We start from the raw sequence: 11746 nt of genomic DNA on the forward strand, positions 1-11746 counted from the left end.
TTGAACTGGGCAGCCTACTATGGTGGGGCAGTTTCGTCTACCCGTCTATCAGGACCTGCAACATGAGAAATGATATTATCGTTAATGTTTAAGCGTCGTAACTATTATGTACCGACCACAACCTATTTTACGATGAAACAGACAGAACCTCCCCTATATTTATGACTTCCCACAAGTGAAAACAATCACCAAACAGCCCAAATAACATCAATGTTAATCATATTGAGTCTCCCAAAATTGTCCACCAACCGATAACGTTACTACCAAGCCTTTCGATATATGTTTCACAAGTTCTAGCTTCAATGACTTAGCCGCAACTTGGATAATCTTAAATACATGTAGAGTAAGAAGTTCCTTACCTTTAGATAGAAAGAACAACTCCAATTTGACCTTAATTGTCCAAGAAATATTCCTCCAATGCTGCCACAACAACAACGAAGCAAAACTAGCAATCAATTAGGGTTTTTCGGTACTAGAATCACTTTAGAATGCTTGATATCACCTAGGGAAGATATTAAGAATTTGAGGGAGTATTTACAGAACATAAACCCCTTATAACAACCTCCCACATGATCTGGAACAATACAAAAATGAGCAACAACAAGAAGAACAAGAAACTTAAAAGCGCCACGGGGTTCCCGACACTTGATTTGTGTTGTTTGCCCTTTGTTTGGGTCTTGAATCTTGAGAGAACCTTAAGAGGGTGTTTCTAGGGTTCTAAAGTATGAATATACTGAAAATATGACTTAAAACGGGTTGGAGGCTATATATATATATATATATATATATATATATGTATATGTCTTAAACCGCCTATGTGGGCCCAATAGAGAGGTGCTTGGCGCAGTCTCGCGAAAATGCGAATATCTCTCTACTCCAAGATCATATCGATGAACGGTTTAATGCGTTGGAAACTAGACTCATAGTTATTCAATTTGGTGGGTATATCACCCCATAATTAGAAGTAAATTGGAAGAAAAGCTTAGTAATATTTAACATAATGTTTAAGTAAAATTATGAACCTAAGTTGCGACAACTTTTGTTGAATTTTGTTTCATAACTCGTTTGACTTCAAGACTTATGATACGGATATTATATGATTAAAATACCTTAAAACACGACCTCTTGAGTGTATTAAGCACCTCTAGGTTTACTCGAAAATACGGCTGATAACATCCTTGATTCGTTTAACTTCTAATATTTGTTAACCACCCTTATACACCTTTGTGACATTTAAGACCAATATGATTAACTTCTTATCATCATAAAGATAATCTCTTCATGGATTTATGTCGACTACCCTATGGCGTGAACTAACATATGTAAATATGGGTTGTAACAATACCATCTAGAAAACACATCATATCACTTCTAAAAGTCTTTATATTTTCCAGCAAACAGGTTTCTTTAAAAATTCTTTTCTCGGGCTAGGGACCTCGGAATACGATTCCACGCATGCGCCCGAGTCCCATATTTTACTACCGACCCTACGAGACCGTCGAATTACGGGTCTGGGTCCGTTTACCAGGAATATTTACCAAAGTCAATTTTAATTAATTTTAAGGGCCAAATTCATTATTTTTCTTAAATTTCACATAAAAGCTTTCCGAAAACGCACCCGGACTGTTCGCACAAATCGAGGTGAAACAAAAAGAGGATTTTAAGGTGTCGGGCCACAATTTTAACTTCTAAAATAAGAGATGACCTTTAGGGTCATCACATTAATCCTCGACCTTCACACCTTCCTATCGCTAGTCATGTCCTCGGTTAGGTGACACGCCGACATGTCCTGCCTAATCACCTCTCCCCTATACTTCTTTGGCCTACCTCTACCCTTCCTCAAGCCCGCCATGGTCAATCTCTCATACCTCCTGACCGGGACATCTATTTCTCTCCCCTTCACATGCCCAAATCATCGCAGCCTCGATTCCCGCAACATAGCTTCCACGGATGACACTCCCACCTTGTCCCTAATAACTTCATTTCTGATCTTGTCTTTCCTGGTATGTATTCTCTTGTCACTCCCACCTTGTCATAGTTTTAAGATAATAGTTATGTGTCATTTTTATACATAAAAAATTAAATGTTAATCAACTATCGAAAACTTACTTGCTCTTATTGCTCACATTTCATAATCTCTTTGTTCCCATTTACAAAAAAATAAAACTAATAAATCTGGAATTTAACATGTATAATAATATACATACGGAAATATAACTACACAATTACATTAATATATATTGTATAAATCATATATAAATTATAATAAATTATGTACAAATTATAATAGATAATTATACACTATGTAAATCATGTATAATTACACCAAATAATATACCAAGTAAAAAACATGCACATACTGATGTTATATTTTATTTCAGCCATATGTATATATTGATTGTATATTAATGTTAATAACAATGGATAATAAATATATACGTGTAATACATATATCGACATTATTACAATAGTATATAGTTATGTATAATATATATAAACAATATAACGATAATATTTAATAGTATATAAAGTACAATAATATTATAGTATATTAGTATATATCATACAATGATGATATGAGTGGTGTATAAATCACAATGCTATTATAGGTATATCGAATGTTATATTTTATCATCTCTTGTTAGTTCCTCTTTATTGTGTCTATAGATATTTAAATTTTATTGGATTAAATCCATAAAATTATTTGGACTGTACTTTAAATTCAAGGTATAGTTAGATTAATTATGGTATAGTTAGATTAATTATATTAGTCAGACACATATGTATTAAATAAATAAGTCCAAATCTACTGGGCTAGCCCATTTAGTTGGGCTACAAATGATGAACCTAGTTCATTAGGCCCAAGAAGTCATCTTCCTAGAGACCCAGTTTGGTGTCACGTGTCAAAACACGTGGCACGCCAAGTCAAATGGAAGAGCCAATAGGATCGTGCCACGTGTCAAAATGATAAGGCATGTCAAGTCACATTAGAAGGCCAATGAAACCACGCCGCGTGTGCAAGTGATATGTTCTGGCCAATCAAATGCAGCCATGTCACACTTCAATTTAATTGGTCAGAAAGAATTTGTTCTTATCATAACTCTTCCCTTCCACAACTATAAATAGGAGTCTTCATAACTCAGAAAAGACACCAGAAGTTATAACAAGAAGCAAGAGAGAGCTCGTGGATTAAACACCACAAATTTCATTACAAGTTTCAAGCTTCAAGCAATCAAGTTCATGTTCAAGAAATCAAGTTTAAGCTCAAGAACAAAGAACAATTCAAGTATTCAACATCAAGAATGAAGTCAAATTAAATACAAGGCGTTCAACATCAAGGCTACTTATTCGTGGCAACAATCAAAGTGTTCGCGACAGATAAATCAAATTCAAATTTAAGATCAAGCTCAAAGGTCCTTGAATTTATATTAGAAAAGTAGAATCAGAGGAATCATAGAGATTGTACACTCATATTATTTGAAATAAAATACTACGATTGTTGTGATATTTTTCGGTCCTGATTTTATTTTCTCGATGCAAATTATTGTCTACAAATTCTGGCACGCCCAATGGGACAATCTCTACCTGTAATCTCAACAATGATCCATATTATTCTTCATCCTCTATGGAGATCATGCAAGCAATGGTTATTGAAGCTTCTACTGTAGAAGAACAACTTGCAAATTTGACGAAAGCAATTGAAAGCTTATCAAAGCACATGCAAGATCAAGATACTAAACTTTTGAAGTTAACAAATATATTGGATAGCATAGTAGAGGGAGAATCGACACAAACACATTTAAATCTTCAAAGATCACAAGAGAAAGAAGATTCCTCCGAAAAGCAAGCAACGACAACCAAGGAGATTCAAGTCTCCACTGAAGGTCTGATTCCCGGTGAGAAATTAAAGGACTTCATCATGGAGTCTATCAAAGATAAACCTGAGTCATCCAAATTATCACTCACATATGCAAAGCTGTATACGCAAATAATTGATAACCTGAAGATACATGTTGGTTATCAACCTCCTAAGTTGCAACAATTCGATGGCAAGAGAAATCCGAGACAACATGTAGCACACTTTGTTGAAACTTGCAACAATGCTGGAATGTATGGCAATTATCTTGTCAAACAATTTGTTCGATCTCTCAAAGGTAATTTATTCGATTGGTACTCAGATCTCAAATCTGGTTCCATTGATAGTTGGGAGCAGTTGGAGCAAGAGTTTCTCAATCATTTCTATAGCACAAGACGCATCGTAAGCATGACCGAACTTACAAACTCTTATCAACGAAAGGATAAGCTAGTTATTGACTCCAACAACTGCTGGAGGAGCTTAAGCCTCAACTGCAAGGATTGCCTTAGTGAAACTTCTAGCATCGAAATGTGCATTCAAGGCATGCATTGGGGTCTTCACTGTATCTTACAAGGCATAAAGCCTAAAATATTTGAAGAACTAGCAACTCGTGCTCATGATATGGAACTAAATATGGATACAAATGGAGATAGGGCTACCTATATTTTAGCCTTACGACGAAGAAGAAGAAAAACAAGAAGACGAGTTTGGGGCAAGTTTTCATCCGAAAACGAAAATGAAGAATCTATTCATGTTGCAACACTCCTCAATGCACGAGCCTAACTGCAAGTTATAATGCTCCTCAATGCACGAGCCTAACTTGCAAGTTGTAATGCTTATTGGCATATGGGTCTACATTATATGTCATGAAACTCCCCAACTTTGAACTAAATCTTTAAGATGTAAAGCTCTTCAAATTCGAGCAAAGTCTTCAAGTTGCAAAGCTCCTCAAATGTCACGACACCAAATACCCCGGTCGTGATGGCGCCTATCACAGTACTAGACAAGCCAATCGAACACTTACCACATCATATTTCTTTTATAAATCATTTTCTAAAACCAATTAAGTCTCAAAGCTTTCATAAGTAATATATAAATTAACAGAATTATGTGGAAAAACAGTATGAAATACACAAATACAACCCAAATCCGGTGTCACTAGTCATGAGCGTTTAAATACAACCCAAAACTTTGTCTGAATAATACAAAATAGTCCAAAATAACAATATTCTAAGATGTGAAGGAGGAAAGTGAAGAGGCAATTCAGAGAGCGACCGGGCTAGGAATATTTTACAAGCAAAGTCTGGGATACAAACGAGCACTTAGTCAAGGAGTTCTACACGAATGCCGCCTATATAAAAAAGGTCACTAAAGTGACTAAGGTGTGGAATTTGACAGTGAAGTTTGATGGGAAGACAATTAATGACTACTTGGGCTTTCCCGAGGAAGATGAATCACTATACTTGGAAAATGTAGCATTGGATGAGGCAGCCCGTCCGTGGTTAGCATAATACCCGGCACTCCCAGGAAGCACCCCAGCATGGTTGACATAAGGAGTTCAAATTTTGAGGAAAACTTTAAATTTTGAGGCGAAGGGGTGGGAGACTTTTATATGCAACAGGCTGGACCCCACTATCCATGAGAACTCTTTATCGGTCTCCCGGGAAATATTGGTGGCTTCTATTATTGCGGGGTTCCCGAACAATATCAGGAATGTTATGTCTAGGGTGATCACTAGGGTGGTCAATGAAGGTGATAGATTGTACCCTTTCCCAAATTTCCTTACAATGTATTTTGAGGAATAGGACGTGGAGAAAAGGAAGTTTGACATGAAGATGAAACCAAAGATGCCCTTTTCACGGTACAGCCTCAAGGCTGATGACAACCCCAAAGCCAAAGATCCTAAAGGCAAAGCCACTACTTCTACTGGCTAGTCTGAAGAACTAGTAGTAGTAGTAGTCCCTTCTTCTCAGCCTCCCACAGCCGTACCAAATATTGCCTCAGGACCCTCTACTTCCACTGCTCCAGATATCCCCTCATCCTCAGCCTACCCATTGACTGCCCACTGTTTCAGCCAAACACTTGCTAGTATCAACAACTGGATGCAAGCAGCTACTTCTAAGTTGGCTGTGCTTTCTAGCTCGGTGGTGGCCCAGTCCGTACCCCCACAACCACAAGTTCCAGCTTCAGTATAGGAGACTCTCAAGGAGCTTCTGGACAACCAGAAGAAGCTCCTGGAGAACCAAAAGTTGATTATGGAGGCTATAAATGCTCATGGAAAGTCACTAAAGGAGCTGACCAAGCAGACAAAGAAGTTGAAGCATACTCGGGCCTCAAAGGAGTCTGTGAAGGAGTTGAGGGTAGAAGTGGAGAAAATGAAGGTTGTTGATCCTCTATCATTAGAGCTACTGTTAGCCTCCAGCAGCTCGGACTGAGCTGGAGCAGGAGCAGGAATTAGAGAGGGAACTAAACAGAAGGAGAGTGATCCCCCGGGCAGATGATGCAGTGATTGAGTTGGAGGACCCGCAGGGAGGTTCCTCTAGTCAGCCTCAAGTCCCAGAGCAGCCTCAGGTCCCAGAGCAGGCATAGGTTACAAGGATCCAGTTACAGGTTCCCGAGCAGTCACAGGACCCAGGGACTCAGGATCATGATCCCAATGCAGACGGAGGACCAATAGGGAGTTTTCTTTACTCTCTACCTTTTTCTTGAGCTTATTTTTGGCTAGTTAGCATTGAGGACAATGCTAGCTTTCATTTGAGAGGGTAGCCCTATTTTGATGATGTTAGACTATAATTATGATACTATTTTCCTTTTTGTTACGCTTTTTTTCTTTTCACTTTTGGTATGTACATAATTTTACCAGTTTATTTCACTTTTCGTATTTTGCAATCTTGGTTTGTATATAAAGTTACTCTCTTATGTATATATCCATCCCCTCTTATGTATATTCGTTTAAATCCCCTATTGTACATATTTAGTTTACCTTCCATATTTTCTTTCATAGCTTCTTACTTCATTTTAGTAGCTTCTTTTTCAGTTCGTAGTTTCTTATTTTGAGTTTTGTGTTTAATAAGCCTTTGGTTTTCTTAATGTCACGGTTCTTTCCAAAGGTGGAGTTTGTGTGAACGGGGTGGCTCTTCCCGATTTGACATGACAACCTTCTTAAGGGTTTGGGTCTGTTTTCTTTTCGTTTTTGGTGTAAATAGTAGCTAGTGAGTAATAGTGTCTCAAGCACAACTTCACTTGGGCCTAGCACATTTGCCTTTGATCTTATGGTCAAAAAAATTGGTATGTATAGGATGGTGACAGTTGTGACCTTGAGACTCTTGTGTTGGCTAATAATTATCAAGTGGTTTTTCGGGACCATTTGCGCTACTCAAATCTTAGCTAAGTTTTGTTGTGGGCCCCTGACTGTCTCTTTAGCAATCATATAGTTTGTGTGGTGAGAATTTGATTTGCAAGTCCAAGTCCCGTGCCATTGAGTCTAGAACTTTCCCTGAATGTTTGTCTAGGCGAAATCTTAAGTATAGTTTGACTTGAAAAGTGATTATAGGCTTTCCTTGAGCTGAATGGTATCTTGAAAACATCCATAGCCTACCAATGATAATATCCCTAGTCAACCCCTTTGAGCCATAGCCCTTTTTCTTTCAAAGACCATGATACAAGCCTTTACCCATTCTAAAAAGACCCACTTTTGGCACTCGATCTTTCTTTAGCACAAAGAAAAAGCATAAGTTTGGGGGAGAGACGAGGAATGCAAAAAGTGGTAAAAGGTACAAAATGAAGAAAAGGAAAGGCAAAAAGAAAAAAGATAGAAAAACAAAAAAGTCAAAAAGAATGAACAATGTAGAAGAAATGAAGGGATTCAATAAAAGTAAAAAGATGAAAGGCGTGGAAAGATTAGAGAGGAAAAAGAGGTTTCGAAATGAACAAGAAAGAGTGACGGTGTGTCTCTCTAATCCCTAAGAAAGAAGTAAATGACTCAAAGAGTCAAGAGAATGTGTGCCAAAATGAAGAAAAGAGCTTAAGAGAAGATGAAACCTACTTAGACCAAATATTTCCTACCCTGAACCAAAAGCCTTCATTGTATCCCCACAAAAGCCCTATATGATCTTGAGTTGAGTGAAGCTTACATTAGTGGTGACTCACATAAGCGGCAAGCTTATGGTACTTAGAGCCGGAATTCTGACCTTTCTTTGAGAGAGATGAGTGTGTTTCTCACAATCCTCGTTCTGAGTGCTACAATCTAAAAGTGAGGTTTTGCTTAAGGAAGATTGAGGAGTATGAGTTTGGGTTCCACAATGACCAAATTAGTAGAAAGAGTTTCCTTGAGTAGTTGAGTCAACTCTTGATGCTTTAGTGTCGTACTAAAACCATGGTGCTTAAAAGTTTGAATGTTGTTAATGATTCATTTGAATTGAGGGAAATTGTTAGTTTCAATTGATGCTAGATGAGGTCACTTTAGGTCAGCTAAATTTTCTTGGTTTTATTCTTAAGGAGGTGGGACTTTGTTTGCTTGACGACAAGCAAAAGCTTAAGTTTGGGGGAGTTAATAACTAGGGATTCTAGTCTATTTTATACTCCTTTTTGCTTGAGTTTTGGATTAAAAATGTATAAAAGTAATCCCGAAAGCTTACATATTGTGCTTGTTTGCACTGTTATGTCAAAAAGTGACAAGGAAGTCAAAAGCAGCTCAAAAAGGAGTGAAACCTGCACAAGTGCCAAGAACAAGTCAAAGCACCGCTACAGCAGTAAATCCACCACGGCTGCAAAGGACCCACCACGACCGTAGTGTAATTATTGCGGTCCGCGGTGGCAAAGTTCAGAGAGGATGCATTTTTTGACCTTCAAGCAACGCGGCCCGCGATTGATTTTCCGCGGTCCGCGGTAGCCTCATCGCGGCCGCAGTCCATTTTTTGCGGTCCGCGGAGAAGGGATTCAGAAAACATGAAGTTTGGAAGTTTCAAGACATAGCTGTCCGCGGTCCTTTTGTTGTAATCCACGGTGAAGCCATCACGTCCGCGGTCCATTTGTTGCGGTCCGCGGTGGCCAAATTCAGAAAATAAGATTTGAAGCCAACAAGCCTCACCGCGGCCGCAATCCATTTTCCGTGGTCCGCGGTACCTTCTTCAGGGGCATTTTTGTCCAAACAATTCGGCCTTGTATAAATACTTTTTTTCAGATTTTTAGGGTATCTTATCTGTAGGTGAGCATGTGAACGGCACGTTTTAGCTATTTTAAGTAATTGTGTAGCTAGTTTAACATTGAATCTTCGAATCTTAGCTTGTAATTATATTTTATGGGTTATTCTTCATCTCAATATCTGATTTCTTCTATTATTATGAGTAGCTAGACCCATTACCTAGGGTTGTGGCTCAACCCTGGTGTGGGTATTTGATGTGTCTCTTATTTTAAGGCTTAAATGTTTATGGGTGGTTGATATTTGGCCTGATTTGTGTTTTTCATGTTGAATTAGTGGTTGAAAACACTAATTTGTGCGTTTTTGACTTGAGCTCTTCTTGAGAAAGAGAGCTTGGGTCTAGGAAAATCAGTCCAACAAGGAATTGGGGCATATTCAAGAGATTGATATCCCCAATTCAAGGGTTAAACCTAGAGATAGTAATACCCGACTTGAGCCTATATTTCTCGTACAATTTTGACACCCAATTGGTCTTGAGAAAGTCAATTAGGGCAAAGTCACTCAAGCTACCGAGAGGTATAGAGTTAGCAGTTTCGTGCATTGGCTATATCGCAATCCCAAACATAACAACTTTGCCTTAGGCTTTAGAACCCGTCAAGTATTCACCTAGGGGAAAGTCACTTCCCTAGTGCCTCTTTACCCATTTAGAAAACCTTACAAACATTTATACTTAGCTTAGTTTCGCACATCATTATTATAAAATTAAAAGTAACAAACAAACAAATATAATTGGAAGTGCAATCAGGAGCACTACGCACTACTAGATTAGATAGAAATCTAACTCCAAACATTGTTGTAGCTCCTTGTGGATTCGATCCCGACCTTGACGGGTAAAATCTGCATCGACCTCTCTCGCAACTCTGTAGTGGTGTAGGATTGGACCCGATTAGAGTTATAAGGTAGAAGGTCCCTCTCAATGAATTTTTTCTCAAGAATCAATTTCCTCTAGGGCCACCACTCTCGGAACTTGTAGTATGCAATCTCACTAACAAATCTCTTTTGCCAAGCCTCCGGGTTTCTAGTTCTTTCCACACCCCCTGTTTGGGGTTCTCCCCCTTGTTCTTCATCAATGGGATCCTCATCGAGTGTTGAAGTTGTAGGTGAAGAAGATGTTGCACTATCACTGCTCTTTGCTGAGCCCTCAGACGACTCACAAGAAACTGGAACTGAAGCTTGAGCAGTAGGAGAGGCCGGAGGTATAGGTACATCTCTCAACCTAAATCTCTCCGGGAAGTCAGGTATATACTTCGGCACTGAATCAGACTTAGATACTTCCCAGGAGGGCAAATACTCACTTCCCTCTGAATGGGAAGCAACTCTATCAGTAGCCTTGATTTGTTTTCTGGTTTCCTCAATTGCTTTCCGAACTTGTGGGGTCAATTTTATCATTCCTCGTCCACTACCCCGGGAGGACTCCCCTCTTCTTTTCTGTTTGTCACCACCTCCTTTTGATTTAACCATTGGTTGTAAGGAGAATTCAGTTGATGTTTGTTAGTATCAATACCAGAAGAAGCAGTGAAGAGTATGATTGGAAATAGGTGGCCGCGGACTGCATAAATTGCATCGCGGCCGCAAAGGTACCACCGCGGACCATGAAACATAGCACCGTGAACCGCATGGGGTGGGATTCAGACTAACCGCCCTCTGATTTAGGTTCATCGCAGTCCGCGAAAAATGATGTGCGGCCGCATTAAAGCACCGCAGACCGCAAAAAATGCCACTGCGGACCGCGGTTATCAAGGCCTAAAAATCTCTCACAAGATAGTTTACCGCGGAAAAACAACCGCAGATCACGACTGTCAAATTTCTAGGCTCAGCACCTAGGGTTTCAAAGTTTCATGCATTTTAGCATTAATCAACAAATTATCAACCCACTAGGTAGTTAATGACCATTTATGACTAACTAAAACCTAATCTAATTAACATTATAGAACCCTAGGTTAAAAATTGAAAGAAAAAGGAAGAAGAAGAAGTAAGAACTATCAAATTAAAAGAAAATAAAAACCAAATTAAAGATTAAGTATAGATTTGAAGTACTAGAAGTGAGATGCAATAAAGATGAAGCTCAGTTCTTGTGTTGTGCAAATTAGTGAATGAGTGAGCAGTGCTCAGTATTGTGTGAGAGTGTAAGGAGCAAAAAGTGTAAAAGGGGGCATGGGGTCCTATTTATAGAAAAAGACCTGGGACCCACACTACTTACCCACCGCGGACCGCGAAAAATCCACCGTGGACCGTGGTTATTAAACCCATAAGGGCACTGGCATGGACTTTATCGCGGATCGCAGAGAATGCACCGCGGCCGCAATAAGGCATTGCGGACCGCAAAAAATGCATTGCTGCCGCGATTGAAACTTCAGAGAACCTCCACTTTTGACCATTTAGAACTGTGGACCGCAATCAAATTTTGCCCCCAGGATAAGGCCATTGCGGCCGCGAAAAATACAATGTGGCAGCGGTCCAAACTTCAGAGAGTGCAATATTTTTCCAATTTGGTCCTGCACGGCATAAAAATATCCCTACACACATCTCACAACCAGTTAGTCCAAAAGCAAATCCTACACTAAGAACAAAATCAAATAAAGACACATGGTTTCCTCCCAAGAAGAGCCTGATTTAAAGTCGCGACATGACGCAGTTTACCATCAAATCACTTTAGATGGATCATCGCTACCACGTGGCTGTTATCAATC

The sequence above is a fragment of the Nicotiana sylvestris genome, chromosome 8 (genome assembly GCF_000393655.2).
Source record: "Nicotiana sylvestris chromosome 8, ASM39365v2, whole genome shotgun sequence".
Taxonomy (NCBI): Eukaryota; Viridiplantae; Streptophyta; class Magnoliopsida; order Solanales; family Solanaceae; genus Nicotiana; species Nicotiana sylvestris.